The sequence below is a fragment of the Microtus oregoni genome, unplaced genomic scaffold (genome assembly GCF_018167655.1).
Source record: "Microtus oregoni isolate MIOR12 unplaced genomic scaffold, Mior012 000059F_ref0000304, whole genome shotgun sequence".
In the NCBI taxonomy this organism is placed as follows: Eukaryota; Metazoa; Chordata; class Mammalia; order Rodentia; family Cricetidae; genus Microtus; species Microtus oregoni.
Genome location: NW_024543835.1, coordinates 8,862,701 through 8,868,696, shown reverse-complemented (window position 1 = coordinate 8,868,696; position 5,996 = coordinate 8,862,701). Strand labels below are relative to the sequence as shown.

General features: G+C 37.7%; 1 pseudogene; it reads left to right on the top strand.

Moving 5' to 3' along the window:
- Positions 1-5,431: 5,431 nt before the first annotated feature.
- Positions 5,432-5,996, top strand: LOC121438991 (annotated as a pseudogene).

The following is a 5,996-nucleotide window of genomic DNA, read 5'->3' as shown; positions in this document are numbered from 1 at the left end:
ACAATAACAACAACACAGTAGTACCTTTTATAATGAAATTATGTATACCAGACCTTGTTACATATATGTTTAGGATACAAATATCTTCTTGGTTAACTTTTCCCTTGAATATAGTGAAGTGTCCCCATTTTATTTCTCCTGAACTTTTTTAAAAGTCTATTTTGTCAGATAGAGATGTCTGCTTACTTTCCTGGTTTCATTTGATTGAGTAATTTTTTTCATCTTTTTTACTATAAGGCAGTGCCTATCTTTGAAAAAAATGTGTTTCTAATAGGTAGCAGACAGATAGATTTTGGTTTTTGATCCATATGGTCAGTCTGTATCGTTTGATTGAGGGAATTGAGTCATTGATACTTAAAGGTATTGTAGTGTTAATTGTTGTCATCATATTGTTGACTTCTTTCTGTTTTGTGCTCTCAGTTGTATTTTGTATTTTAATAATTATAGCTTCATATTTCTTTCCACAGTTGCTCTGCTATACTAGTTCCTCTTATCAGCCTGAATTAATGATTCAATAATTTCATTAGGTCTAGTGCATTGGATATAAACTATTTATTTGGTCTGTTATGTTGTGTAAATTTTCTCTCTCTTTTTCATATATTTTAGATAGTTTTGCTATGTATATTATTTATTTTAGGTTTTCTTTCATAGTATTTTAGGGCTTTAACTACATTGATCCAGGCTCTTCCAATTTACAAATTTTCATTAACAAATCTTTTTTATTTATTTTGATAGTTTCCCTTTATATATTTCTTGTTTTTTTTTTTTTTTTTTTTTTTTTTTTTGTCTTACAGCATTCAATGCCCTATTGTTACATATACTTAACGTTCTAACTATGATATGTTGTGGAGATTTTATTTTTTGGTCTTGTCTGTTTTTTTCTGAGTGCTTATTGTATTTGTATAAGTGTGTTTTTCCTTAGTTTGGAAGTTTTCTTTTATGATCTTTTTGATGATTATTATATGCCATTTTCGGGTTTCTTCGCCCTCACCTATGCCTATGATTCAAAGATAGTTTTTTCATTGAATATTTCATTTCCTGTTTGCTTCTTTCATGTGATTTTTTTTTTAAAGTTATGCTCCTTCCTTATTTGGTCTAGATTCTCTGTTTTATTTGAAGACCTGATATCATGTCTTCTATTTGACGCATTTTATTTGTGAGGCTTTTCTTTGAGTCTTCTAGATAGACTACTAGGTTTTTCAATTCCACTTTCATTTTAGCTTGAATCATCTTCATTGTTTCTATCTCCTGGTTGAATTATATTCTCAAGTCTTGACAATAGAATTCTTCATCCTTTCCACCAGCCTTATGTTTGTGTTTTCTTGGGTATCACTCTGGTGTTTAGTTCTTTTCAGCACTGTCTTTTTGATTTCATTGAGCTGCTTCCTTACATTCTCTTTAAAGTCCGTGAATTCTTTGTGGAAGTTTGTGATTGTTCTTTTGTTGGGCAAGGCCACTTGTTTGTTTCCCAGCTGCCCAGACTTCTGAAATGATCACTCAAAAACTGTATTGATTAAAAACGTTGCTTAGCCAATGGCTTAAGTGTATTGTTAGCTACCTCTTATACCTTTGGTTAACCCATTTTTGTTATTTTATATTTTACCATAAGGCTCATGGCCTGCTGACAAGGTTCTGGTTGCCGACTTGCATCTTTCTTTTCTGGCGGCCCCATGGTGTCTCCTTCATATAGAAGATAGATACCTGAGGGAACCTTGCCAGTAAGCCACAGCCATGTAGTGATATACAGATTAATAGAAATGGGTTAAATTCAGATGTGAGAGCTAGCCAATAAAAAGCTAGAACTAATAGGCCAAGCTGTGATTTAATTAATACAGTTTCTGTGTGGTTATTTCGGGGTTGAGCAACTGGTAGTAAGCAAGCTGCCTCCTACAACATTCTTTTAAATTCCTTGTCCTGTCGTTTATCTAGATAATTCTCATTGGTCAGTATTTCTGCCAGACTGTTAGGTTTTAAAGAACAGACAATTGCTTGATCTTTCATACTGTTGTTATTCCTAATATGAGATCTGGGCACATGGACTGATTTGTTAGTTCTGGCTTTGTTATATAGAAAGCAGATCGAGTGGAGATAGGTTGAATCTAGAGGTTGAAAATGTCTTTGGTGGAATGAAATCAAGTGTATGGTAGTGACTGAGTATGTTTCCTGTTCCAAGGTCGAGTGTGGGAATAGATAGATCTGGTTGGAAAGGTTGGATATGATATGGGAGAGTCCTGTGGTTTCATGGATAGATTTGATATATTGTGGCTCAAGCCTAGAATTCATTTTCAATGAGTGCTAGGAAGTTCTTACTGGGATAGTGAAATGGTTGTGAGACCCAGACTGAATCTATTGAGTTAATTAAAATGTGTGGAGGATGTTAGTGGTACTCACCAGTCTTGATCTTGGAGATGAGACAGCAAAGTCTGGGTATGGGATAGCATAGTGGATTTGATATAAAGAGAAATATGGATCAATGCCTAAAGGCCAGGTCCTGACAGAAGCATAGATGTTGACATCAGCATTGGAGGAGGTTATCAGACTAGGCCAGGGCACTAGCTGGGGACCTAGGCTAAATCTTTCAGGCTGAGGAAATACAATATGAGAAACTCGATCATGGGGGTACTCACTAGGACAGATAGACCCTGGAGGAGAACCTTAAATGGCTTTTTACAACTCAGAGTTTATAGTTTTTCTTGAAGGGAAGTCTAAGAAAGAACTCACTGAGGAGGAACCTGTAGGCAGGAACTGAATTAGAAGCCATGGAATGTTGCTTACTGAGTTGCTTCCCTGGCTTTCTCAGCTTGATTTTTCAAACAGGTTAGGACTCCAGTGAACTGGGATCCTGTATATCAATTCAATGATAAGATTGCTTCACATACTTACCTACAGGCTTAACTCATGGAAGCATTTTCTCAAATGAAATTCCCTATTCCTAGATGAGATGAATTTATCTTATGTTATTCTTAGTTACTGTTCTATTCCTTCAAAGAGACACCATGTCCAAGGCAACTTATAGAAAAGTAACATTGGGGCTTGCTTTTGTTTCAGAGGGTTGGTCCATGATCAACATGGCCAGCCTGGTGTCATACACACATGGCACTGGAACAGTAGCTGAGAGGAGAGCTCAGATACTGACTGGAAAGTAGGAGTCAGAGAGAGAGAGAGAGAGAGAGAGAGAGAGAGAGAGAGAGAGAGAGAGAGAGACTGGGCCTGGTGTGGGCTTTTGAAATCTGAAAAGCTACTCCCAGTGGTAGACCTTCTCCAATAAGACCACACCTCTTAATCCTTCCTAAACAGTTCACCAACTAGGGAGCAAATATTAAAATATATGAGGCTATGAGGGTCATTCTAATTCAAACTGCTTCATGGCTTGTTTACTACTACTACTACTAACAATAATAATAATAATAATAATAATAATAACAACCAGGATACCCTATAATCACAACAATAGCCAGATTAACAAGATATCCCTAATGATGACACTACTGTGGATAACCAACAGCGAGTTCACCTTTTTAAGACCTGCATAGTAAAAAAGAATTCATGTTTGGTTCTATAAACCTAGTCAGATACTTGTGACTGGAGAAGTCATATACCTTAGAGAATAATGTACTAGTGTCATTTTTTCTAAACCAGTATAATTTCTAACTGTATTTTAAATATGTATCCTTACACCCACAGACAAGTATAACTTTCACTCTCATCAAACAATCTTTATTTCCGCAGTAGATGGAGGCTACAATGGAGAAGCACAGTTTTCAAAGTGCAAATAAAAAGTGACCATGAGTTTCTCTCGTTAACTTGGTAAATCAACAATGCAACCCTTATTGCAAAGGCTACGGGAAAAGTGTGGAGAAGAAAGAAGGAAGATTTAAGTGCCTGAGGACAAGGAAGCCTGCACCAAAATAGTATCTTTTAGATATGACATGAAGACTCCATCCACGAAATCTCAGTAATACAGTTGTTCAACCAAGACCAGTTCTAAACACATGTACATAAAATTAACAATTAGTGAACGCAGCAAAAATTGTGACTCTGTTTTAGTTTTATCCTTAAAGACTCACTCCGGGTATGTCCAGATGAAGCCCTTGTGACTTTATTTTTATGTCTTCTGAAGTTGAAATTATTTGCCAAAATTTTCAGCCACAATTCAAACACGGAATGAGGGAGAGTTTCCAAGACCCATGTACTCACGTCACAATCCTTAATGAAGATGCAGGACATAAAAAGTGCAAAGGTAGATACCTCCATTAAGAGCATATTGCTGTGAGTGAAAAGCTTCTAAGCATCTTTCTTCCGCTTCTCACTCATCACAGGGATGTTTGTAATGTTAATTATAGAACAGCAGTTGGAATATTCTTTGCCACCACTTGGTGTTTGAGATGGGGACAGCAGGAACCTAGCTAATCTCATTTAGCAAGGACACGGGTCCAATAGCTTTCAAGAGCAATTCTTTCACTGAAAACTGCAAATAGTGTTCTTTACAGCCACAGTGGGATTGTTCTCACTGATACTTCCACCCTTTATTGAGCTTTCACTTTTGTTTTCCTATTTGTATTCACATCTGTACTCTTTAAACAGCAGTCATTCCTTTGGGTTAAAAAGTACAGTCTACATATGTGACAAATATCACCAGGTATAAAATACCTGCCAGTCTAGGGTCGCAGGGGAGCACAGGACAGTGCAGAAAGATGAGTTGTCCTTTTCTTGATCTGTTGTGCTTCGGTATGTACTCAGAATGCTGTGCTAAGTAGCACCACTAGGGGGGTTGTAATATAATATTCACAATCATTACTTTGAAAGAAATTGCATTTTAATTATTGTAATATTTTGAAGTGAGCATGTAATATGGGTTTCACAATGATGTTTTCATAAATACATGACTTTTACTATTATACGTTATTTGTAAACTATGCCATAACCTTATCTCCTTTTGTTTTGTCCTTTGTTACTTCGCTTTGCTAGTCATATTTTTGAGGAGAAGCATATCAAAGTTCACATTTAGTTTTATTTTATGACATGGTATCATTGATTTTCCTAGACTGCACTTAACTCTCTCTGCAGCCCAAGAAGATTTTGTACTTGTGATCATCTTATCTCAAGCTCTTCATGACTAGTTATGGTTCACTGTATGCAAGCTAGAAGTAAGACATTTGATGTATGGGTGTGTCTATTAGCCGAAAAAAAGGGTAACTAGGAATCAGGTAAATTCACTGGTTAGAGAAAGCCATTTAACGTACATCCTATTATATAAAGAGCTTCAGATAACTCACAGTTGTGTCTCCCTTAACCAGCATGAATCTTAGGGTAAGAATTTCCTTCACTTCTTCCTCTAGTGCCTCAGGAATTAGCATGCTGCCTTATTTGTTTGAGGTAACAACTTCACAGTAGGAAAAGAGATTGAGAGAAACACAAGGTGGCCCCCTACATGTTCCAGGGCACGGAAGGCCAGGCTGGCTACTCGGGCTCCAGATCCATGAAGCCCCCAGGAGGAGAATCAAGCAATCTTTTTGGGAGTCCAGAAGAAAGTGTTCCTTCAAGCAAACCTAATAAGAGCATCTAATATTTTTGGACCAACTGAAGAACCTAAAAACATACCGAAGCGGTTAAATCCTCCAGGGGGCAAAGGAAGTGGTATCTTTGATGCATCGACTACTGTGCAGACTCGACAGCGACTGAACCCACCTGGCGGGAAGACTGGTGACATATTTGGGTCCCCAGTCACTGCCACTGCACCCCTGGCACACCCAAACAAGCCCAAGGATCATGTTTTTCTATGTGAAGGTGAAGACTGTAAATCGGACCTGAAAGATACAACAAACTCACCCAGAGGAGAGCAGAGCAAGAAGGGAAGCTCAAGAGAAGCAGACTATGCCAAGATAACAGAGCCTACACCTACAGTTGACAGTCATGAGCCCAGACTGGGACCGTGGTCTCGGTCCCACAAGGTCCTGAACCCAGCAGGAGGCAAATCCAGCATCTCCTTCAATTGA